Source organism: Peromyscus eremicus, chromosome 1 (genome assembly GCF_949786415.1).
Source record: "Peromyscus eremicus chromosome 1, PerEre_H2_v1, whole genome shotgun sequence".
Taxonomy (NCBI): Eukaryota; Metazoa; Chordata; class Mammalia; order Rodentia; family Cricetidae; genus Peromyscus; species Peromyscus eremicus.
This window is the reverse complement of record NC_081416.1, coordinates 122,770,046-122,794,411: the sequence shown is the minus strand read 5'-3', so window position 1 is coordinate 122,794,411 and position 24,366 is coordinate 122,770,046. Positions and strand designations below refer to the sequence as shown.

The window sequence follows — 24,366 nt, the reverse complement described above, 5'->3', positions numbered from 1 at the left end:
AAGACAGTCTTTTCTCCCTGACATAGAGGTAAGTGCATCTTGTCCCGCTGGTGGGAGCTCACCTTCATAATCTGACTCCATTGGCCTATTGACGCAAACAAAGAAAGAGGTTCAGAAAACAGGAGTTGTTGCTTTTGATAGATAAAACCTTGGATAGAAAACAACAACAACAAAAAAGAAAACACAACAACAACAACAAAACTTTTCTCACAGTTCTCCCCTTCTGTGTTGTTTTTTGAGGCAGGGTCTCTCCTTGTTCTGCTTCTTTGCACACTCCTGGGTAGCTTCCAGGTGATTGCCGTGTCTCAGCTTCCCATCCTTCTGGGATCCCTGGGATTGTAGCTAGGACGACTGAACCTGGCTTTCTTTCTTTCTTTCTTTCTTTCTTTCTTTCTTTCTTTCTTTCTTTCTTTTTCTTTTTCTTTTTCTTTTCTTTCTTTCTTTTTTTTTTTTTTGGCAAGGTCTCACTATGTACCCTTGGCTAGCCTGGAACTTGCTATTGTAGACCAGGCTGGCCTAGAACTCATAGATATCCACCTGCCTCTGCCTCCTGGGTGTTGGAATTAAAGTTATGTGCCACCCTGCGTGGTTTACATCTGTTTATTTTTGTTTTTCTGTGTGTTCTGTAGATAGAGCTCAAGTCATCAGGCATGCACAGCAAGAGCTCTTGCCCACTGAGCCACCTCACTGGCCGTGCGTTAGTCTGTTCTATTCACTGCTGTTGCCCAGACAGAGCTTGGCCTATGGTAATGATTCAGTGTATGTTGTTTCAGTGAGGGAGGGAACATTTGGAAAAGCAATGGACCTCAGAGCCTTTTCATCCAGACTTAGGTTCAGACTTGCACCCTCACAGCTGCTGATTCCTTTTCCTTTGGTTTTCCACTGTTTGGGTGTGTATTTTGCTTGCTTGCTCATTTGTTTTGAAACAGGGTCTCACTCGGTAGCCCAGGCTGTTCTAGAACTCACTGTATAGTTGAGGCTAGCCTCTGACCCTCGATGATTCTCCTGCCTCAGCTTCGTAAATGCTGGGATCACAATCATGAACCACTGTACTCATCTTCAGCTACTAATTTCTTGATGTTGTACAAATTACTTAATATTATTGAGATTCAGTTCCTTACCCCAAAACAGGACATTAAAAAAATCTGTTCCTGGTGTTATGAGGTTAGACAAGGTTGTGTCATACAGCATTTGCCTGCCACATTGCAGGCTCTGGTTACACACATGGGATGAGGAATGAACTTGTTAAACTGCTACTTCTTGCTCGTCTTTTGGGGATCCACGATGGCTAAGGGACAAGCAATGGTATATATTTGGCTCAATATGAGAATCAATATTTTTACTCACTTAGTTTTTACAATGGCTCATCCAAGAAAAAAATACTTTTCTGATCTGGAGTGTTGGTGGAACACATCTGATAAATTTCTGAAAAATGAAGAATGCTAACATGACTTATGTTGCCATTTGTTATGAGCTGAAAGCTATGATGGACTGGACACTGTGTTCTGCAAGATTTATATGTCGATGGACAAACCCTCATGTGATACTATCTGAAGATGGCAGGCACCTCAGTGTTCTTATAAACACCAGATTGCTCTTTCTTCCCCTTCCCATCCCCTGTTCCGCCCTCACTTCCTCCGTGTCCTGCTCTGCCATGTTAGAACAAAGCAAGAAGACCATCATCTATCTGTAAGTCAGAAAAAGACCTTTCACAAAAACCTGACCATACTGCCTCTCTGATCTTAGGCCTCCAACCTCTAGAATTATGAGAAAATTAATTTCTGTTGCTAAGCCGACCATATATGGAATTTTGCTATGGAAGACTGAGCCGATTAAGACCCCCTGGGCATGCTCCCTTTTCAAAGGACACATAATAAATTTGAAGCTCCATATCATCAAGTGGTGAATTAAGAATAAAAGTACCAAGACAGAAAGAAAAGTACACTTCTGTATAGAAAGTGCAGATGACTAGGAAGAGTCAACAGTACATAAGGGATGCCAAGGTCCAGACTTGGCTGTGAGTTGAACTATGAGCGTCTAGTTCTCCAAAAGAAAAGAGAGGAAGAGTGGGAGAGAGGAGGGAGGAGTCAGCAAAGAATGTCCTGATTGGTTTGCTGGCTAGGGAGTTAAGAAATGCCTAGAGTTCAAAGGTAGCATTAGTTATTTAACATTATGTAAGGTGTGACTACCTGACTCCTTCATTATATGATTGATGCTTTAACAGATAGGCCCCAGTGAATAGGTTCAAATTAGTATGTTGAGCCTTCACAGTACTCATTGAGCTGCCACCGTGTGCTCATCACAGCTAATGAAATGTCTGGGTTTCCCTTTCAAGCTGGTGGCAACTTGCTCGCATAGACTCTGTATCTCAGTCTTGTGAGCACAGCTGTGATTTAAAGGAAATGTCTTCTCACCACGGGGCCCTCCAGATGTTCTGCTGGGTACTCAAGGCTCTTATCTGTGCTCACCACTGCTCCTCTCTCATGTGATGAGTACAAAGGGCTAGAGAGAGGGAAACTTGCCCAAAGGCTCCTGGCCAACAAGGAAAATGACTGAGACCCACGAGTCCTACTGTTCTCTTTCCATTAGAATTTCACACATTTTAATTGTTCTTGTCATTCTTTCTAATCTTTATCTTATTCTCATCATCTGGATTATTGTTTAATATTTTTCAGTAAACTTACTCGCTGTAGTTTTTTGTTTGTTTGTTTGTTTGTTTGTTTTTAGATCCAGGTATCAAGCCAGGGTCTCACACATGCTAGGCAAGTGCTCTGCCACTGAGTGATCCCTCCAGCTCTCACTTTGTTTTTGGTTTTAATAAATTTATATTTTAGTTAAGTATTATCATGAAATTATGGATCTGGTGTACTTATTAGCTGTATCTGGTTTTTTTATTTTTTTAGATTATTTTTAATGTGTGTGTGTGTTTGCCTGCATGTATATGTATGTGCCCCATGTGTGTGCTGGAGACTGTGGAGGTCAGAAGAGGGCATCAGATCTCCTGGAACAGGTTGTGAGCTTCCATGTGTGTGCTTGGAACCAAACCCCTGTACTCTACAAGAACAGTAGCATTTTTTAAATTATTTTATGTTTGTCTGTGAGTGTTTTACCTACATATATGTATGTGCACCATGCCTGTGCATGGTGCTCCCAAGGTCAGAAATGCCAGATCCCCTGGAATTGGAGTTACAAAAGATCGTGAAGCACATGGGTGCTGGGAACTAAACCTGGGTATTCCCCAAGAGCAACAGATGTTCTTCACTGCTGAGCCACCTCTCCAGCCCAAGGCATTCTACTAACTATATACAAAACAGTTCTGGAGCTATTAATTTTCATTGCAGATTTCTTTTTGAAATTTACTTTATTTATTATTGTCATAGTGTGTATAATATGTGTGTTCGAGCATGCATTTGCCATGGTACACTTGTGGAGGTCAGAGGACAACTTTGTGGAGTCTGTTCTTTCTTCTCACCTTTACATAGGTACCAGGGAGGATCCGTTCAAGTTTGGGGCAACCTGGACTACATAGTATTCCAGGCCAGCTAGAGCTACACAGTGAGACTCTGCCTCCTAACAGCAGTAACAAAAATGTAAAAACTCCGAAATATTTCAACTAGCCATGATGCTATCTCACAGGTGATGTAATGAGACTTGCAATGGGGTCTGCAGTGAAGAAAGCCAGTCATTTAGAGATACACATTTTTAACCTTCTATTCAAAACAGACATTTATTTTACCTTTTTTTTTAACATTTATTTATTTATTTTGTGTAGGGGAGGGACACCAGGTGTGGAGGTCAGAGGGCAACTTGCTAGAATCACTTCTCGACTTCTACCTTGTAGATGCTGGGACTGTACTCAGGCCATCACGCTTAGCACCAAGTGACTTTACCTGCTGAGCCCTCTCCCTGGCTATAAAACAGACATTGCTCAGTAGTTATATTTCAGATAATATTATGAATACCAATTGAAAAAATCCTTTGTATTTTATTAATAATAAAGATCAGATGAATACTAATTAACCATGACAAAATAACGGTAATAAGATTAATGATGTCTTTATACACTGTCAGTTGCCTGGGGACCCCAAATCCCTTAGATTGAACAGAATTAAAAATAGAAGGGCATTTGCTGAGTTGAGTTTATCCTTATATACCAGGGCAGTACTCCTCATGATTTTTCACTGATGTGTGTGTGTGTGTGTGTGTGTGTGTGTGTGTGTGTGTGTGTGTGCTCATGTTCATGTTTATGTCCATACACAAATATACATGATGTATACGTACAGAGGAGGGCCTTGGGTTTCATTCCTTAGGTGCCATCCACGTTTTCGCGGAGACAGGCTCTCCTATGAGCCTAGAACTTCCCTAGCAGGCTGGGCTGACTGGCCAGTGAGCCCCACAGATTCACCTGCCTCCTCTTCTCCAGTGTTGGGATTATAAGCGTGCCACTGTGGCCAGCTTTCTTAAATGGGTTCTGGGAATCAAACTCAAGTCCTTAGACTTACAGCACTAGCACTTCACCAATTGAGGTATCCCCCTAGGCCCCCAACCCCTGAGTCATTTTTTCTTTCTCTTTAAAATATAACCTCGTGTTGTTACTGTCTTCTTAGCACAATGGGCTTGGAACTGGATCACTAGGCCCTTTCTCTTCTTATCCCTTCCCAGTTCAAAATGCTCCCCTCTCTTCAGAGCCACCATCCCTTTAGATGTGAGGTTGAGCTCAGCATGCTCAAACCTCAGCACAGCCTTGGTGATGTCAGCCCTTTCAAAGGCAATCAGCTTCGTCTGCCCACTGTAGCCACCTGTTTCCTGTCATAATGTCACTTTCCCTAGGCATATAGAGAATCCGTGTCCTTCTCGTACTGGGTCTCTTTGTGGGGCCTGTGCCTGCCACATTTCAGCCCTGTGGGATTTAAGAACATTCACCAGAGGATAGTGCTGTCCCTGCAGGGCCAAAGGTTGAGCTGGATGCTAGCCGGTCCCAGGATCTTGCCATGTTTGCACTGACCACTTTTTTTTTTTTTTTTTTTTTTTTTTTTTTTGGTTTTTCGAGACAGGGTTTCTCTGTGTAGCTTTGCGCCTTTCCTGGAACTCACTTGATAGTCCAGGCTGGCCTCGAACTCACAGAGATCTGCCTGGCTCTGCCTCCCGAGTGCTGGGATTAAAGGCGTGCGCCACCACCGCCCGGCACACTGACCACTTTTACAAGTAGGTTTGAACAGTGCTCTTGAGAGAGAGAGATTTTATATAAAAAATATGTTTTTAATAGACATGGAATTACATCACTTCCCTCCTCCCTTTTCTCCCTTCATCCCCTCCTAGCTGTTTCCTCTCAAACCCTTCCCATGCCTACCCCTGCTCTCAAGTTGATAGCCTCTTTTCCTTTACTTATTATTGTTATGTACATAGATAGCTGTATGTTAAACACAACCTGCTGAGTCCATTTCTGTTGTTTGTTGGTTCGTACATGGTTTCAAGGCTGACCACTCTGGATTGGACAACCAATGAGGGGTTTCATCCTTGGGAGAGACTAGTTCTCCTTCGTTCATGAGTCATCAGGTACCTGTAGCTCTTTGTCTAGGGACAAGACCCCAAGAAAATTTCCCCCTTCCACGTCAACATGCCCACTGATGCTGCCATTGTTCAGGGCTTGTTCATGCGTTCATTTCTAGGAGAGAGTGTCTCATGGCTGACTTGCTGGTCCTCTGGCTCTTACAATCTCTCTGCCTCCTCTTCTTTGATGTTCCCTGAGCCATAGATGCAGGAGCTCTGATATAGACGTATCCCGTGGGGCTGGGCTCCCACTATCTGTTGATCTCTGTGTTGCATCCATTTGTGGTTTTCTGTGAAGGTCTCCATTTGCCATAAAGAGAGGCTTCTTTGATGAGGTAGCTACACTTGCCCAGAAAAGATGGCTGACACACAAAGAGGGAGAGAAATCTTCTCAGCTAGGGAAGTGAGAGAACAACCTCCTTAGGTCTCCAAGCAAAGAAGACATTATTCGCTCATTTCACTAGCATCCATTTGTCCTGGGTATTGTTTTGAATTTAAAGACAATCTCATGGTGGTACATGAGTTTAATCCTAGCACTTGAGAGGCAGAGCTGGGGGGGGGGGGGTCTCTGTTGAGTTCAAGGCCAGCCTAATCTACAAAGTGAGCTTCCAGGCCAGCCAGGGCTATACAGTGAGACCCTGTCTCAGAAAATAAAATAAAATAAAATAAAATAAAAACAATCTCATGAGATGCAGTGCTCACCCTCAGGAGCTTGTAGTCTAGTTGGGTGACACCAACACATACTACAAAGAGTGATACTATTCTATTCTGTAAGAACGATGGGAGCCTAATGGAAGGAAAATGCAATCTGGCCCAAGAAAGTCAAGAACTGATTGCCAGAGGAGTGAAAGGGTCAGAAGCCAGATTTTTAAAAGGATGAAATAGAGCCAGTAATGAGGTAATTCCAGGCCAAAGGACCTAGTCATTGAAATATCTTGGATGCAGGGTTCAGTAGAATACTGACACTGATTATTGAGGGTAGGCAGTGTATTAAAACAGTTATAAACACCATGATCAGACAGACATTATGGCAGGGACTCTGAGCAGAGTTCAGGCCCCAGCACCACAAACAGCATTGGTGGGGGAGGGGGACTCTAAAGAGGAATTAGGTTGATGTGGCAATCAGGGTCCCTTCTTGTAGGTCTCTGAGGAAGGAGGAAGGTTTCACAGCACAAACCTAGCTAAAGCTGGGGAGAGGGGACTGCAGGTATTGTGGTCTGAGCAGCAGTCTGGTATGGACTCTTTCACAGGTAGGAAGAAACCTTAACGAGGGGCAGTGTGATGGGATCGGGTTACTCATAGAAATAAGCAATTCAGTGGGGCGTAGGGGAAGAGAGGCTCAATATGGTGATGGATCAGAAAAACACAAGCAGCTGAGAGTCATAGCAGCCACTCCAAGGTTTTAAGTTGAGGAGATAAGGGCCTTCTCAATGTGGTTGCCGGAAATACCCTGCGAGGACTGCTCATCTCCATTCTTGGGACTTTCCCTAGATGCATTTGGCTCCAGAAAGCAGTTGCTGTGGCTGGCTGCTGGAAAACAAGGTCTTGCTGGTGTGGAATTCAGGCGACTGTAATTACAGATAATAGGTCTCAATTTGCCCGTCAGGAATTCGCACAGTTGGCTCTATCATTGGAATTTAAATATTTTACATCTCGCTTGTACACTGAAGTTAGACAGCAGACGGAGCAGAAGTGGTCCGAGATTCTCATCAGCTCAGTAAGGTGGCCTTGGAAATGGCCAGGATGTTTCTGAAATGTGGCCTTTTCTCATCAAGGTTGCTCTCCCTGAGCAAGCTCAAGTCACTGTTGGGTTCTGGGTCTGCAAAGCTGAAGAATCAGGGCTTGCTCTTATGGTGATCATAGAGCATTTCCTTGGAGTCTGTGACAAATTATAAGGACTATGTATGTCTTTGACTGAGGCTGACATAGTGTCCCATCACACTGCAACCAATTCCAGAAGAAAAACTAAGTGACATGTACATGAGAGGTGTGGCTCTACTTAAGATAATTGTCTTGGAAGCATTTCCTTTCTTTTCTTTTTCTTCTTTCCCTCCCTCCTTCCCTCCCTTCCTCCCTCCTTCCTTCCCTCCTACCTTCCTTCCTTTCTTATTTTTTAATTTTGAGACATGGTCTCTCACTATGTAGCTCTGGCTGGCTTGGACATCACCATGTAGACCTGGTTGGCCTCAAACAAAGATCCACCTGCCTCTGCCTCTCAAGTGCCAGAATTAAAGATGTGCACCACCACATCTGGCAGAAGCATGTTATTTATCACTGCTTTTGCTCCTCATGCCTCATTCCACTCCAGAGCCAACCAGTTTTGTTTTCCACCTACTATGATTCCAGTCTTCAATGTCCTCAAAGGGTCGTGTCTTGAAGGCATGGTCCCCAACCAAGCCAGATGTAGAGCCTTTATGAGGCCATTGGATCATGGGGGCTCTGAGCCTCATGAGTAGATTAACTCACGTATGGATTCGTAGACTAAAGGATTCAGGAGAGGGAGCCTTTTACAAAGCCACCTCTCTTTTTTCCCATGCACCCTAGCATGTACAATTCTGCTTTACCGCATTCTCCTTGCATGGTGGCTTGCCTCACCATAGACCTATAGCAACCGGACCAAGTAACCATCCATGAAACCTGGGAAACCACGAGCCGATGCAAATCTTTTCTCCTTTTAAGTTGAGTTTCTCAGGGACTTTGTGTTAGTGACGAAAGGCTCACTGCACACTACGCTTCTAAATTTTGTTTTCTGTTCTTGTCCCAACACTGACTTATCGATCTATGTATTTGACAAATATTTATAGTGTGCTTGATCATATCTCAAGAATGTTCTAAAGTGTGTGTGTATAATCAGATTTATTTCTCATAGAAATTCGTGCAATAAATATAGATTATTATAGAAGCTATTCTATCCATTTTGTAGATGAGGAAAGAAGGCAGACAGTAGTGGAACTCAGACTTGAACCTGGCAGTGTGATATTGCTCCAAAGTCTATGTCGTACTTCTCTTGAACCTGATTAATGTCAACTTCTCTTTCTTTAATATAGAGGGTTGTTGTTGTTGTTTGGTTTTTGGTTTTTTGGGTTTTGTTATTTTGTCTTGCTTTTTATTTTTGAGGCAGGGTCTTACTCTTTAGCTCAGGCTGGCCTGGAACTCACTGTGTTGCCAAGCTACCACAGTTGTTCAAGTGCTGGTGTTACAGTCATGAGTTGACACATCCAACTCAGAGGTGGTATTTTGATAATTATTTATGTGTGGTAGACACTCCATTCCTGTGATTTCTGTTAATCCTCATGACAGACATAGACACAGGAAGGAGAACCAAGTCCTGTAATTGACACACTTTATTCGAGGTGATTCCATTAGTAATCAGGTGTGCTGCGGAGCATGATGGAGAGTCCTTTGACTAGTTTCTTTTCCTTCCCCAGGGCCTGGGTTTACTTCCTAATTCTTTACTGTATTGACGGCTTTGTGTATTCTCAGAGCCTGAGTGAATCCTTGGGGCCCAACTACCATGGCACCAGATACACTCCAGTCTTGACTCAAGAGGAGCCTGGAACAATCTGCTATCATTCAGAGCACAGCATTTTAATCTTCAGTCTGCTTTGTGAGGCTGCATTCTCACCGTTCAAAGGGAATCTTAATAAAAGTGGTAGTAATGTTTACTACCTGTGTTAATGTCTACTGTTTTTTAAATACTTTCTAATATGCCAAGCACTGTATATTATAACCATATTATAACCACTGTATGTTCCTAACCATAATTCTAGCCCTACAGGTAAATATCATTGTTACTGTCTTACAGAAATATTGAGGAAATAGGCTCAAAGAGGCTAAACAACTTGCTTGCAAGGGGCTGGGAGTGTAGCTCACTTGGTAGAGTGATTACATAACATGCACAAAGCCCTGAGTTCAATCCCAGGAGCTATATTAAACCAGATATGATGGTTGTTGCTTAGAATCCCAGTACTCAAGAAGTAGAGTTAGGACAATCAGAAATTCTAGATTATCCTGCACTACATGCTAAGTCCAAGGCAAGCCTGGGGTATATGAGACCCTGTCTCAACTTGCCTATGAATACACAATTATTCAGATATGCTGACTCCAAAATCTATACTCTTTCTGTTGTGGCTTCCTGTTGTGTGTATTTGATCTAAGATGAGCCTTTCCATGAACTTGAAAAACTAAAAAAGGATGGAAGAGAATAAGCTTTAACTTAGGCCAGTGGGATATTTCTTTTCTTTTCTTTTATTTCTTCCTTCCTCCCTACTTCCTCTCCACCCTTCCTTCCTTCCTTTCTTCTTTTCTTCCTTCTTTTATTCAACCAAGAAAAATCACACAATGAATAAAAAATCTAGCAGAAGCACTAGACTCGGCCTTCTGTCATTTTTAAAATCCGAGTTCCACACATAAACAATTATGGCTGCTAACAATAAAATCCCAACCCAGCATGAATCAGCTCAGAGAAAAAGGAAAAGAGGGCAGGGCTGGGGCTTGGTGCTCTGAGTTAGCCCCAAAGTTATGAGTCAGAGAAGTCTCAGAACAGGCTCCCTGCCAAGTGAATTCCAGGCCAGTACTTGCTGAGGTACAGCTGGTTGCACAAACTCTAAGTGACTGGAGTGGAGTCCCAGGGAGAAAGGGCAGTGTCATGTACTGAAGGGAGACAGACTGGGCTGGTCATTAGAATTACAGCCATTGCACCAAACCACTCCGGTCACTAAGACACAAACACTCCTAAAGACACAGAGTGGAAAGCACCTGCTTAATTCAGCCCCACCCTGTACCTAGGAACTCCAGGAAAGGTATATATATATATATATATATATATATATATATATATATATATATATGGCATCCTGAATGGACACATAGACTTATTCTTCTCCTTTCTTTATTTTCTTCCCTCTTTCATTTCCTTTTCCTTCTCTCCCTCACTCCTTTCTTTTTTCCTATTGAGACAGGGTCTCCTGTATCCAGGCTGACCTCTATGGTCCATGATAATGATGAACTTCTGATTCCCCTGCCTCTACATCCTAAATGATGAGAGAATGCACCACCATGCTCTGTTTTATGTGGTACTGGGGACTGAAAAACCAGGGCTTCCTGTGTGGCAGGCAAGTATTCTACAAACTGAGCTATATCCTTAGCACTTACATTTATTCATGTTCTTAAATAAAAATTATAATATAAACTGGCCAAAAACATTGATTAGTGCATGCTATACTAACTATATGAGTTCTTAGAGACTTAAATGACTGATATCAAATGAAAAATTTGTCATTTTTTTTTTTTTTTTCCTGTCGGGATCCAGGCTTGGTGGTGAACACCTTTACTCCCAGTACTCAGGATGCAGAGGTAGATAGATTTCTGTAAGTTTAAGACTATACTGATTTACATAATATGCTGCATGACAGTCAGGGCTACAGAGTGTAACCCTGTCTCAAACTTTCCCACACCCCTACCATGGCTGAGTTAAGTGGCATAGCATTTGACAAAAATCCCTGAATTTTATCTGTAGCACTATAAAAAAATAAATTTTAAGCCGGGCGGTGGTGGCGCACGCCTTTAACCCCAGCATTCAGGAGGCAGAGCCAGGTGGATCTCTGTGAGTTCGAGGCCAGCCTGGACTACCAAGTGAGTCCCAGGAAAGGCGCAAAGCTACACAGAGAAACCCTGTCTCGAAAAACCAAAAAATAAATAAATAAATAAATAAATAAATAAATAAATAAATAAATAAATAAATAAATTTTAAAAGGTGTGTCCTTGGTTCATGTTCTCCCTATCACTTCAACCTGTGCGTATAAACCTGAACATTATGAGTGAACTTGGGGGTGTCAAGATTATCTTGTGATCTATTCCCACACATACCTGGTCTCCCATGGATCTCAATCATCTATACTTCTTTCCAAAGGGCAGAAACTGGGAATGTTCTCATCACTCAGATCCTCCTGGAAGAGGAAGAGGGGGTTGTAGATACAAGTTATGTGGAAAGAAAACAGGGTTTAATTGTTTTCCTTTGGGGTGCTGGGATCAAACCCAGGGCCCTGAGTATGTTAGACAAGCGCTCTGCCCCTGAGCTACATCCCAGCCTGAACACATTAGAGAGTAAGGCATGACAGAAGGGCAGGTGAGATCCTGAAGGGACAGTAGGAACTGACCAGGTGCAGAAGGGAGGCGGGGACAAGCTCTGCAAACAGAGTGTGAAATCAAAATTGCTTCTGTCTGGCAAGAACACAGACATGGAGGGGGTGGGGGTGGGGAATTGGGCAAGGGTAAGTCAAAAAGAGTCTGGGAAACTCAGCTGTATAATTTGGGGTTGAACATAAAATGTTTGGAGAATCTTTGAAGCATTCTGAGCAGGAGAGTAACACGATCAGATTTGCTGTTTCAGATTGTAGTGAAGATTTACATCCATGGATTTGACTTGGTTTTGTGAACTCAATGGCTTCCTCCTCCATGGACAGAGAAGATACATCTTTGAGAACTAAAGCTGTTAAAACAAACAAACAAACAAACAAACAAACAAACAAAAATCCTCATGTTAGATGGGATTTTGTGCTGCAGTTTCTGCCTTTTGGAAAGAAAAGGTATAGATGATTGAGACCCATGGGAGTCTAAGTATGTATGGAAATAGATCACAAGATAATCTTGACACCCCCAAATTCACTTCTGAGACATGGGAAGGACTATTGACATTGAGAGTCAAATTCATGTCTCTCATGACACTAATGACATTTGAGATTTTTACCAAAGAGAAAGGACAAAGGCCTTCACCTTTACAAACAGGTTCTGAGCAACTTTTCAGGTGTGGATAAACATAAGGCTGTTGCCCAGCCCTGAAATACATCAGCAGAAGCAGTTTAGGACCATATCATTCTGCCATTAAGGCACTCCAGGGCTTGTGCTCTATTTCTGGCCATAACTACAGGCGCTAGTTTCTCACTTCCAAATGATCTTAGCTCATTTAATTAAAAAAAAAATACTACGTTTGTGAGAAGTCTACAGAAGTGCTTTGAATAGCTCGAGAGCTCATCTTTGCAGCCCTATAACATTTGAGAACATTTGTTTTTAATCATTGGTATTTAATTCATTTATTTGGGGAGGTTGCAGGCTATAAGGAGTGAGTGCATGGAGTGTGTAGAAATTGGCGAACAGCTTTCAGAAGTTGGTTCTACTGTGTGGTTCCTTGGGATAGAATTCAAATCACCAGGCTTGATGTGCATCATTACCTCATGAGCCATCTCATTGGTTCCCACTGTCACTTTTTGAAAAATTTACTGTCAGGGCTTTTAAGTTTCAAGGACTGTTTGAAGTTTAGCTAGTGGTCATGCCAGTAATCCCAGCCCTTGGGAGGCTAAGGCAGGAGGATCTTTATGAGTTCCAAGTCTACATAGTGAGTTTCAGGCCAAACCAAAGCTATATAGTGAGACACTGCCTTAAAGCAAAACAAAACAAAGCAAACAAAACAAAACAGAGAAGACTGGGTGTGGTGATGCATACCTTTAGTTTCAGCACCCCGGAAGAGAAGGTAGGAGACTGAGAAGTTCAGTGTCATCCCTGGCTACATAGCAAGTTTGAGGCCAGCCTAGGCTACATGAGAAGTCTTTTAAAAAAATAAAATAAAGTGAAAGGAAGAAAAGACAAAAGGGAGAAAGGAAGAAAAAGAAAAGACAAGAGGAAAAAAAAAAAGCCGAATAGGACAGTTTGTCTTACCAGTCAGAACACAGTATTAGATGCTTTGCTTGCACCCAGTGGGAGCAGCAGGCAAGATCTGGAGAGCAGAATTAGAAAAGAAGGGATGTGTCCCCCACAAAAGGCCTGGATTTTTGTGTTGCAATCTTTGATTGTCCCCATTCACTGGAAGGCTTTTCTAAAATGACATTTGTCCTGGCAGATGAAGTGTCACATACTAAGCAGGTGATAAGCGGCATAACTCTATGGGGGCATTCAGGACAGCAAGTCGGGGACAAATGACAAGCTGGAATGTGTAACTGTCAGCACACACAAGCCAAGGTCCCTACATAAAAGTTATTTTGAAGGTTCCTTTGTGAGTTGGCAACTCTGGTGAGGTTCAATAGGCATGGGCTCACTATAGAAGTGTGTGTGTGTGTGTGTGTGTGTGTGTGTGTGTGTGTGTGTGTGTGTTGTCTCTGTTGCTGATTATTTAAAATAGAAAATCCAGAAATAGTGTTGCACTTAAAGCGGAAAGGAGAGCAGAGAGATTTTTAAGAGGAAAACAGAGAATTGACGCAGATTTCCAAACAGACCTGCTATCCACTTCAAGAGACCAGCTAAAATTACCCTGGCTAGGGTGTCTGGTGTCACAAGCTTTGTTCCCAATGTATGCTGAGGCCAAGTCTTCCCCACGTGGTACTCCAGCCACAGCTCAACAGGGAATTATACACCCACTGGGGTCTCTAGGTCAAGATTTAAGTGCATTAACAGAGGCCCTCTTCAAGCTAATGTGATGGAGAGCCATCAAATCCAGGTTGAAAGCTAAAGGGATGGGGTGGGAGAGAGGACAAAATCAAGTCATCCTTTCATAAACTTCAGTGCATTTTCACAGACTGGGATTCAGATGTTCAACTTTAAAAACGTTATCCAAATGCCTTATTTCTGAGTTTCACCAGTTAGTCGGTTTTGACATTGGCAAAGCACTTGCTTTGTGTGAAAGGAAATGGGTGTGAGAAGAGAGGACAAGGAGGGGGAAGAGGTAAAGGACAGCTTTTCCAGCCCATATCTATCTCCAGGGTTTCCTAAGCCCTGGAGGTCTTGGTTTCAAGCTAGATTTAACTGTGAAGGAAGTCTTCCAAATAAAAATTAGACTGAGTAGCACTCTCCTAGAAGATGGTGATGGACTGGAATCTTCCCAGTCAGTTAGTAGCAGACTTCCTGTTGGTAGTGTTCTTGCACTGGTAACACATGTAGATTTATCTAGGCACTGATGTCGTTGGAGGATATTCTGGGTAGAGGTTAATCTATCAACAGGCAGGACAGAGGGAACTCAAGGGCATGTTCTGAACAAGCAAAGCTGCAGAGTCAGCAGAGTGTGGCATCCATCAGCATCCTTCTGCACGATTGCAATAGGTGTCAGAAGACATCTGAAGGTTGACAGACAAGATACAACTTTTACTAAAGGATGGGCAGTAGGGAAAGGAATGCATTTGAGACAGAAGTTATGAGTATGGTTACATGAATCAGGGCTCTTAGAGGAACAGAACCAATAGAAGGGATATATATTACCAGGGGAGTTTATTAGCTTAGTTCACCTAATGTAGCTGGGCTAGCCTGACAATGACTGTCTCCATGCTATGATGTCTGAGAACCCAGCAGCTGCCCGGAACATGAGGCTGGATGCCTCTGCTGCTCCAGTCTGGTGCTGAAGTCCTGGAGGATTCCTGGAGAGCAAGTCTTTTCAGTCCGCTCCTGAAAGCCAAAGAAGTTGGTTTCCAATGTCAGTTTCACTATAACCTCACAACAGACCAGAGACAGGAGCTTCCTGTCCTGAAGAAAAATTAAATAGTAAAAAGAAGCTTTCCAACTAAACAGCCTACAGATTCCTAAGCTTCAGAAACTTTGTAGGCTAACTTAAACTAAATTGGGAGGCAATTTTTTGCAGAGGAATTAATTACTATACCTTACCAGAGGCATATGCTCTGTACTCCCATCAAAATGGACTCTTAGGAAGACAAATCTTTAAGGAGATGGGAAACTAGTCTGTACTTGTTTGAAGTCCTGGGTAAGGAAGGGTCAGCATCACATAGGCTGGGGCACTTGAAAAAACTTTCAGAGTTCACAGAAATGTTCCTTTTTCTTATTTGAGAGATAGTTACAGGTTTGCCATACCCGCTGAGTTGAATACTTAAAATGGGTATATGTCCTATAGGTATATTTTATCTTAATAAAATGGATTTTAAGAACGGGGGCTGGAGAGATGGCTCAGTGTTTCAGAGCACTTGAGGATCCATGTTTGGTTCTCAGCATCCACATGGGCAGCTCACAAACACCAATATCTTCAGCTCCAGGGGATCCAAAGCCCTCTTCTGACCTCCTTTGGAACCAGCACACACACACAGGCACAAACACACAGACAGACACACACAAACACTTATACGTTTTAAAAATGAAAAAAGAAAGAGGGTAAATAAGAAAGTGGTGGAATCAGTAAGTTAAAGTGTGATGCTGATGACCAAACAAGGTGGGACAAGGTCACAATGTATCTGGGTCAATGACTGTACTTGTTTTATTGCTTAGGCTATGAGGCATGAGTAAGTTTGACACAGATAACGACCAACAGAGTGAAGCAGAACGTTTGCGTTATAAAATGAAATGCTGGAGCAGACTGAAATAAATGACATTATAAGCATAAGGACTGGATGGTGAAACTCTTCATGGAGAAGGTTGTTGGCATTAAGACGGAACAACTCAGTAGAGTAGATCTGTTTACATACCCCAAACTAGACACTCTTTGGGTTTAGATAGAGAAATTTAACTTTGTACACATTTGCACCGGAAGCCAATTAATCCTGAATTCTCGGGTAAGATGTTTCATCTTATGCTGTGAGCAGCAGTGAGCCATTGAAGATTTGGAGCTGCAAAATGAACAGCCAGGGATGTACTTAAGGAAGGCGACTGGGAGAGGCATGTCTCAGTGGATTGCTGTGCAAATGCAAGAAGCTGAGTTCATGCCTTCAGCACCCATTTGAAAGGACTGGTGCCCTGGAAACCAGCACCAGGCTGGGCCAAGACAGTCTGAGCTCCTTCCCCAGAGAATCTAGCCAAGTGATGCCAGGAGAACTACAGGGTAACCTCACTTGCCACCAAGCCCGAGTTCAAGTCCCAGAACCTACATGATGGAAGAAGAAAACTATCTCCTCCAAGTTGTCCTCTGGTCTGCAAGCACACTTATTCCAATACCCCCACCCAATATAAAAGGTGCAGTGTGATCATGGTGTCAACCTCTGACCTTCACATGCACATTGGGCCTCCAGCTCACATGCACACAAAATCATACGTATAACACACACACACACACACACACACACACACACACAAAGAGAGAACACAAAATCATACGTATAACACACACACACACACACACACACACACACACGCGCGCGCACACACACACGCACACAAAGAGAGAGAACACAAAATCATACATATAACACACACACACACACACAGAGAGAGAGAGAGAGAGAGAGAGAGAGAGAGAGAGAGAGAGAGATGATCAGTTACAAAGAGAGATACAGAGAGAGAGATACAGATACAGATGAAGAAAAACAGAGATAAACTGTAATTTTATTCTAGACTCTGAGTTCTTCAAAGCCATCTCATTAGGGAGAGACTAGTCATACCTTCAGGCTCTGGGTTTGACTGAGAGATCCTGCCTCACTGAATAAGGAGGAAGATTGATTGAGAATGAGTCCTAACGTCAACCTGAACCTCTGTATGCATGTGCGCCCATGTACATGCCTATCCACACAGGTCCCATATACATGCAGAACATGCATGCATATACATGCACTAGACACACATCCATGAAAAATAGAAAAAGAACACAACAACAACAAAAAAGAAAAACTGGCTTAAGCCGTGCGGAAACTAGTCATTTTTAACAGTTGGGTGTACATAACTTTTAATTTTTAAAAATTTATTATATTGTGTGTGCGTGTTGTGTGTATGTGCACTGTGTGGAGGTCAGAAGATAACTTTTAGCAGTCCATATTTTTCCTTTCACCATGACGAATTTGAAGATGACACTCAGGTCACTGGGTTGGACAGCAAGTACCTTAATGTGGTGAGTCATCTGGCCAGACCCAACTTCTCTTCTTTATTTAACTACGTGTCTACTTATTTAAGGTTTTTTTTTTTTTAATTGGTCAGGCATAAAGAGTAGCCGAGGCTGGTCCTAAACATGTGATGATCCTTCCTACACCTCAAACTCCCAAGTGTAAGGATTGCAGGTATGCGTCACCACACCCATCTCGATTTCTCTGCCCTAATAGTACAACCTCTATAAAGTGTTAGAAAAAATAAAACAGTAAAGATGAAAGCAAATCTAAAGAAAAAAAAATTCCCCAAGAAAACCTGGGCTTAAACTTCATACGAGTCGTCGGAGTCCATTTCCACTAAGTGATGTTTAAGGCTAAAAAACATGGTGTTTCTCTAACTCCAGCTTCAGAGACCTACCATTATAAATAATTGGGGATAATTATGAGAGCAGCTGAATAAACTGGAAAAGGCTGGGCATAAAGAGAAAAGCAATAGGAGGAAATGTGTAACACGGAGCTTGCCGAGTGACAGCCCTCATCTCCACATTGGAACCTGTTTGGAGTAAACCCCAAACCAGAGCTAACCAAATAAATAACAACAGTGGTCTTCCCCCAAAGGGACTTTTTGTCTTTATAGTTACTAGGAACTACTAGAGCATCTTTGGATCTTTTTCTATACTGAAAAGGAGACCCCTCTGATTCCAGACTGATGTCAGGGTGGTCCCTGAATCCTGAAGCTTCCTTCACCAGCTGGGCAGCCCCCAACCCTGTACCACTTCCAACGTAATGAAGGTCAATAGGGTCCCAGGGACAGCCTTTGGGCAAACACATTGCTGGAAGGGTTACAGAGAAAATAAAGATTTTCAGAAATTAAATAAATTGTTCTGTCAATAAGTGGTACATCTGGTGTGTATTCAATCAAAGGCTGGGATGCCTCTGAGAGAGGAGTCTGGGGGTGGGTGGTTGCCATGTCTATTGGGAAGGTTAATACAAGATAAGGAACACTTTTGGTTGGAGATTCTCTATAATCATTGTGATAGGGTCCATGTTTCCTGACTCCCCGGCCTACTCTGTGTGTGTGTGTGTGTGTGTGTGTGTGTGTGTGTGTGTGTGTGTGTGTGTGTGTACATGTGCAAATATGGGTATGGCGATCAGAGAACAACCTCTAGCGTCCATTCTTCCAGTGCCTTCTCACTTATTGTTTGAGATGAGGCCCCTCGCTGGCCTGGAACTTTAGGAACTAGGTGGGGATCTGCCTGTCCCTGCTTCCCTACCTCACTGTTACTGGGATTACAGATGCACGGAACCATGCCTGCTTTTTACATGGGCTCAGGGGATCTGAACTCAGGTCCACATCCTTGTGAGGCAAGTGATTAAGGGACTAAGCCATCTCCCCAGCCCTGCATTTTCCTAATATTACTTCTTCTACAAACCAAATTGACTCCAATATGTTGTCTCTAAACAGGAAAATTGAAGGAGTTAAAGTGGGCAGAACATCTGTGCTGTGCCAGAGAGCATGCCGAGAGTCAGTCACAGGCTGTTGGATGTATCATCATACTGAAGCTGTTGACTTGGAATGATCTGAAACCAAGCTCCAATTGCTTCTTTCTGTTTCCTATGAGAAGAACTTAAACCAGAGAGGTTAGCCTCCTGATGCCCTGACAGTAGGGATGTAAATCACAAATCAACACAGCTACTCTAGCAAATTATGTACAATAAGTGTACATCAAGGTTCCTAAAAATATTAACATTGTCAGCCACCTGAAAATAACAATGGTAATGCTATTCAGTAGACATTTCCCTCTAAAACAACATATAATCCTAAACCATTTGTTTAGTTTGTACATGCAAAATGACTGAAATATATTATAGGAATGTAACCTGAGCCTGCCTCAGTTGATTTAACAGCCTTCACAGAACATCCACTCTGCAGACAAGATCAACACTGAGTCTTCGTGGAGGAAGAGGGGAAGAGAGAGGCTGACCTGAAGGAGGACCTGTGCCTAGGCTACTCTAGATTGGGAAGCCTGGTGTGGTGGTGCATACCTTTAGTTCCAGCACTCAGGAGTCAGAGGCAAGCAGATCTCTGTGAGTTCGAGACCAGTCTGGTTTACATATTGAGTTCCAGGGCAGCCAGAACTACATAATAGAAAGACCCTGTCCCAAAGAAAAAAAAGGCATGACAACTTTCCTCTAGCCTTCAGTTCTTAGAAGATAAACTGTGCCAAACTGGGCCTTGGAGCAAGCTGGTTAATCTCCCTAAACCTTCATGACTTGCAAGATGGCACCCTTTGTCATGGATCCAGCATAAGGGTTATCGTGAAGAGCAAGTGACATCAAATGCAAGTGAAAGAGAAGCAGTGTAGGCGTTATGGTCCTAAGCACATGTTGGAATAGATAGAATTTATCTTTAGCATGTGAGTGGCCTTGGATTTAGTCCCCAGTACCAAAACAAACAAACAAACAAACGCATAGATCTGTGTCTTCAGCTGGTCAGGCCATCAAGAGTCACTTTTATGGGGGTGCTAACTTCACCTTTACCATAAGGGGCTGATCTACTGATCAGCTAGCAGATGAATGAAATATTAGGAGGTGAACATGACTGGAAGAAGTAGGTCACTAGCAACACTCCTCTGAAGGCCATGTCTTGTCCTCAGCCCCTTTCCTGTTCATTTCTCTCCTCCCTGGCTACCATGGACTACTGTGCTCTCCCGCTACGGTGTTCTGCCCCCACTATGGAACAAAATACACAGTCAGACCTGCCTTGAAGCCTTAAAAATGCTGAGTCAGAAGAAACTGCTTCTCCTTCAAGAGCTCCCTAAGTAGCCCAGGCTAGCCTCGAACTCACACTCCTCCTGCCTTAGCCTCTCTAGTACTCAGCACATTTAGCTCTTTGTTTTTAGCTAGTGTTTTTGGCACAGCAATGAGAAGCTGATCACTACAGAATCAACCACTCTAATCTTTGTGGAATAATACAGTGGCTTCTAGCCTTTTGAAGATTTGAAATATAGCTACTCTGAACTGAGATGTACTCTACATGTGAAACACATAATGAATTATTTTGAAGACTTGATATACCAAAAAGAATATAAAACACTGAATTAATGAATTTTATATGGATCCCACGTTGAAAAAGTATTTAGATTACATTTAGCTAAATAAAATAGTATTATGAGTAATTTTATCCTGTTTCCTTTTTAGTGGGAATACTAGAAACTTTAATATACAGGACTCACATAGATTGGACATTGTCAGGCTTGATAAGGAAGTTCCTTCTCTCCATAAGGATTGACAGTTCAGCTCTGCACAGCAAAACATCCTCCTACCTGGAGCTGAGTTCCTCTTAGAGAGTCCCTTGTCCACACACTCATTCTCACGGCCTCTCAAGGCCTCCCTCGGTACAGTTGATAGGTGATTCTGCTAAGGTGAGAATCTTCTCTGATCAGTTTTGCATTGCTTACAGTCACCTGAAGATTCCTGTAGTAGAGCATTTTAAAGTGTGTTATTTTTGTTCATGTTGCATTTGTTTAACTCTGTGAAGCTGTGTTACTGTGCCTGTGTAAAACACTTGATGGTTTAAAAGAGAACTGGCCAGCAGCAAGGCAGGAGAAAGGGTAGGCAGGGCTGGCAGGCAGAGAGTATATACAGAGGGAGAAGATTGGGGGGAGAGATCTAAGACCTAGGAGCAAGAGGAGGAGGAGGACATCAGGGGTCAGCCCCCCAGCTACACACAGCAAGCCACTGAGTAAGAGTAAGACACAGAAGTAAGAGAATGGGAAAAGCCTAGAGGCAAAAGATAGATGGGATGATTTAAGTTAAGGAAAGCTGGCTAGAAACTAAGCCAAGCTAAGGCTGGGCATTTATAAGTAATAATAAGCCTCCGTGTGTGATTTATTTGGGAGCTGGGTGGCGGCCCCCCAAAAAGAGTAAAACAACAACAATAGATTCCTCCTGGCTTTCTAGATTAAAGGCCAGAGTCCTTACCATAGCATCGTACTCCACAGCTCACAGCATGGCTTCTGCTACCCTTCCTCCATTTCACATCCTGCCCTTTGCTTCTCCAGTATCTTAGGTTCGTTATATCTGTGTTTGTGATACTTTTCTGCCTTTGAATTTCTAGAGAAAGTCTTTCATTATTCATGCACATACACCCTACCCTAAGATAGGCTTTGCCTGGTTAATTGTTCTCCTATGGCCCAACTTCTGTGTCTCCCACTCGGACTCTGCTATAGTTTGGATCTGGGATGTTCCCCGGAGGTCCATGTGTTGAAGGTTGAAAACTTGGAAGGTACTGGAACCTTTTACAAGGGACCCAACAAAAGATAAATCACTCATGGTGTGCTCTTGAAGAGAAAATCCGGACCCCAAACCCACCCTTGTTTCTCTTGCTTCCCGGACTGAAACCTCAAAGCCTGTAAGTTGAAGCAAACAAACTTTTTGTTTGCTTGTTTGGTTGCTTTTTCTGAGGCAGGGTATTACTGTGTAGCCCAGGCTGGCCTTGAATTGGTAGCAGTTCTCCTGCCTCTGTCTGGAGTGCTGGGATTATAGGTGTGAGCCACCATGCCCAGCATCACCTTCCTTCTGTTAAGATGATCACCTCAGTTATCCCGTCACAGTGAGGGGAAGCTGATAAATACAAATATCCTCTCTCTAAACCGTCACTCTCCAACTAGGACTGTTCTTTGTGTCCCCTATCCTCAAAATTTACTTAAAAAGGTTTTTTTTTAGATTTATTTCATTTCTTGTTCATGGGATTTTGTTTGTTTGTTGTATTGTGGGTTTGTTTGTTTGTTTGGTTGGTTGGTTGGTTTTTTTTGCCTATGTGTGTGTATATGCACCATGCGCATGCACACATCTGGCACCTGCAAAGATTCAGAAGAAGGCATTGGATCCAGTGGAACTGGAGTTGTGGATGGTTGTGAGCCACTATGTGGGTGCTGGATTAGATTCTTAGATTCTTTAGAAGAGCAACACATGATCTTAACCCCTGAGGTGTTTCTCCAGTCCCTGTATTTGCTTGTTTGTTTGTTTGTGACAGGGCTTCTCTGTGTAACAGTTCTTGTCCTGGAACTCACTTTGTAGACCAGGCTGGATCACAGGGATTAAAGGCTTGCACCACCACCACCTGGCCTATATTCGCTTTTTAGAAGGCACTGAGACGTTTGGTCTCTGGTTTGCTCTCTTGTTTCCCTTGCTTTACTGTAAGTTCCTTGAGGACCCTTCCTTATCCTGTTCCTGTAATCCCTGGACCAAATTTAATGCCTGGCACACGGTACACTTTCAACAGTTAACTGCTAGCAAGTGATGGAACTGACCAGGCATCACCAGCTCACCATAGTGTGTATCAGTTAAGAATCCTTGTGGATGCAGAACAGTGGAAACCTCCACTCTGACTTTATGTAATTAAAACCCTGCATGTTGTTCCCACCTCAGGTACTGCTGGGTTCACTTGTTTTACCTTCCTAGAGTGGTGGCCTCCTAGAGGTTCTAAGTGTTCTTTCCTCATGGCAACAAGATTCTGAGAAGCCTGTTCTCAGACTAATTTCCAAGCAAAGATTCTAGCCAAGAAAGGCCCTGATAGTCTAAATGTGTGCATGCATGTGTGTGTATCTGTGTGTGTAAAACTATGTGTGCACGTGTGTGTGTGTGTGTGTGTGTGTGTGTGTGTGTGTGTGTGTGTGTGTGTAAAACTTAGTTCTCTTACCCCTGATCAGCATGTCTGGGGTTCTGTGTCCAGTCCTGACCCAATCACTGTAGCAGATACGTAAGGTGTATCTTTTGCTGGGACTAGGTTGAGTGCTAAGAGCAGGGAATTGGGGATGTGGCAGGGTTGGCTTCACACTAAACAGAGGGCCAAAAGGAGAAGTAGAAAAAGCAACATCAAGATTCTGTTTCTACCACAAAAGCAAGAAAAAGTCCGGCACTGTACAGCAAGAGCTCTGGGACGAGTTTGTTCCAGTACTATATTTTACGAGAGAAGATACTTCAGGAACTGCGGGTCTCAGAGAAACTTTTGTTCTTCTGTGTTGACTTTCTTCTTCTTCTTCTTTTTAATCCTTTGCTTTGTTATTGCCAGGGACCGTAAAAAGGGGTTTATTTACTTTAGATTTTTAGATGTAATAGCCTCGCAAATAAAGTTGAAAGATACAAATCAAATGGAGAGATACAAAGTCCACCCACTGCTAGATAAGGCCCTGACCTCTTTCCTGGCTTACAATGTCTTCAGGGAAAGTGAGGATGATTAAACTAGAAACTACTTTCTGTAAAAGTGAGCCCCCGCCCCCCTCTCAGAGAGCTATGTGGTGCACTCTGGAGACCAAACCTTTAGTGTCAGGGTCGTTTGGCTTGAAGGTGCTCCATAGTAACTTTGTGTACAGTCACTCATGTACAGCTTTTATTGAGTTCTTACTATGTACCAGTTGCTGTTATAGGTACAGGAATGGAGGGGTAAAGGAAGCGGTTGCCAGGCAGCTTACATCACAGTGAAGGAGATAACCAGTAGATACACAGCATGCATACTTTTAGGTTACTCATGAAAATAAATGAGTAATATGAAGAGAAGGACTAGGTGAGCAAGAAATTTTTATTTGTTATTATATATTTTTCTTTTTTAACATCAAAATCTTGTGCTTTTAAAACAAGATTTATATATGTATGTGTGAGAATCTGCATGTATGTATGTACGTACGTGGAGTATATGTGCCTAGTGCCCAAAGAAGCCAGAAGAGGGCATTGGATCTCCCTGGAACTGGAATTACAGGTTACTGTGAGCTGCTATGCTGGGTGCTGGGAACTGAACCCAGCTCTTCTGCAAGAGTAGAAAATACTCTTAAACACTGAGCCATCTCTCCAGCCATTCATTTTTCGTTAAAATTAATGGGCATGTGAACATAATGAGAAGACAGTAATTGTACATATTTGTGGGCAAAGCACAATAATTTCTTTTAAAAATTTTTTTTTTTTTGTTTGTGTGTGTGTGTGTGTGTGTGTAGATGTCTATAGGGACACCAGAAAAGGGCAATGGATCCCTTAGAGCTAG

At 42.8% G+C, this 24,366-nt stretch overlaps 1 long non-coding RNA gene across 4 annotated transcripts; it reads right to left on the bottom strand.

Moving 5' to 3' along the window:
• Positions 1–8,227: 8,227 nt before the first annotated feature.
• Positions 8,228–23,829, bottom strand: LOC131918697 (uncharacterized). Of its 4 annotated transcripts, none has more exons than XR_009381060.1 (5): positions 23,650–23,829; positions 20,564–20,804; positions 14,820–14,976; positions 11,419–11,498; positions 8,228–9,189 (listed from the first exon to the last, which is right to left on the bottom strand). It is a non-coding gene; the product is annotated as an uncharacterized LOC131918697 (long non-coding RNA). The 4 variants fall into 4 exon arrangements; XR_009381065.1 differs by lacking the exon at positions 23,650–23,829 and adding an exon at positions 22,643–22,800; XR_009381061.1 differs by lacking the exon at positions 23,650–23,829 and adding an exon at positions 21,312–21,943.
• Between the last annotated feature and the right edge of the window lie 537 nt (positions 23,830–24,366).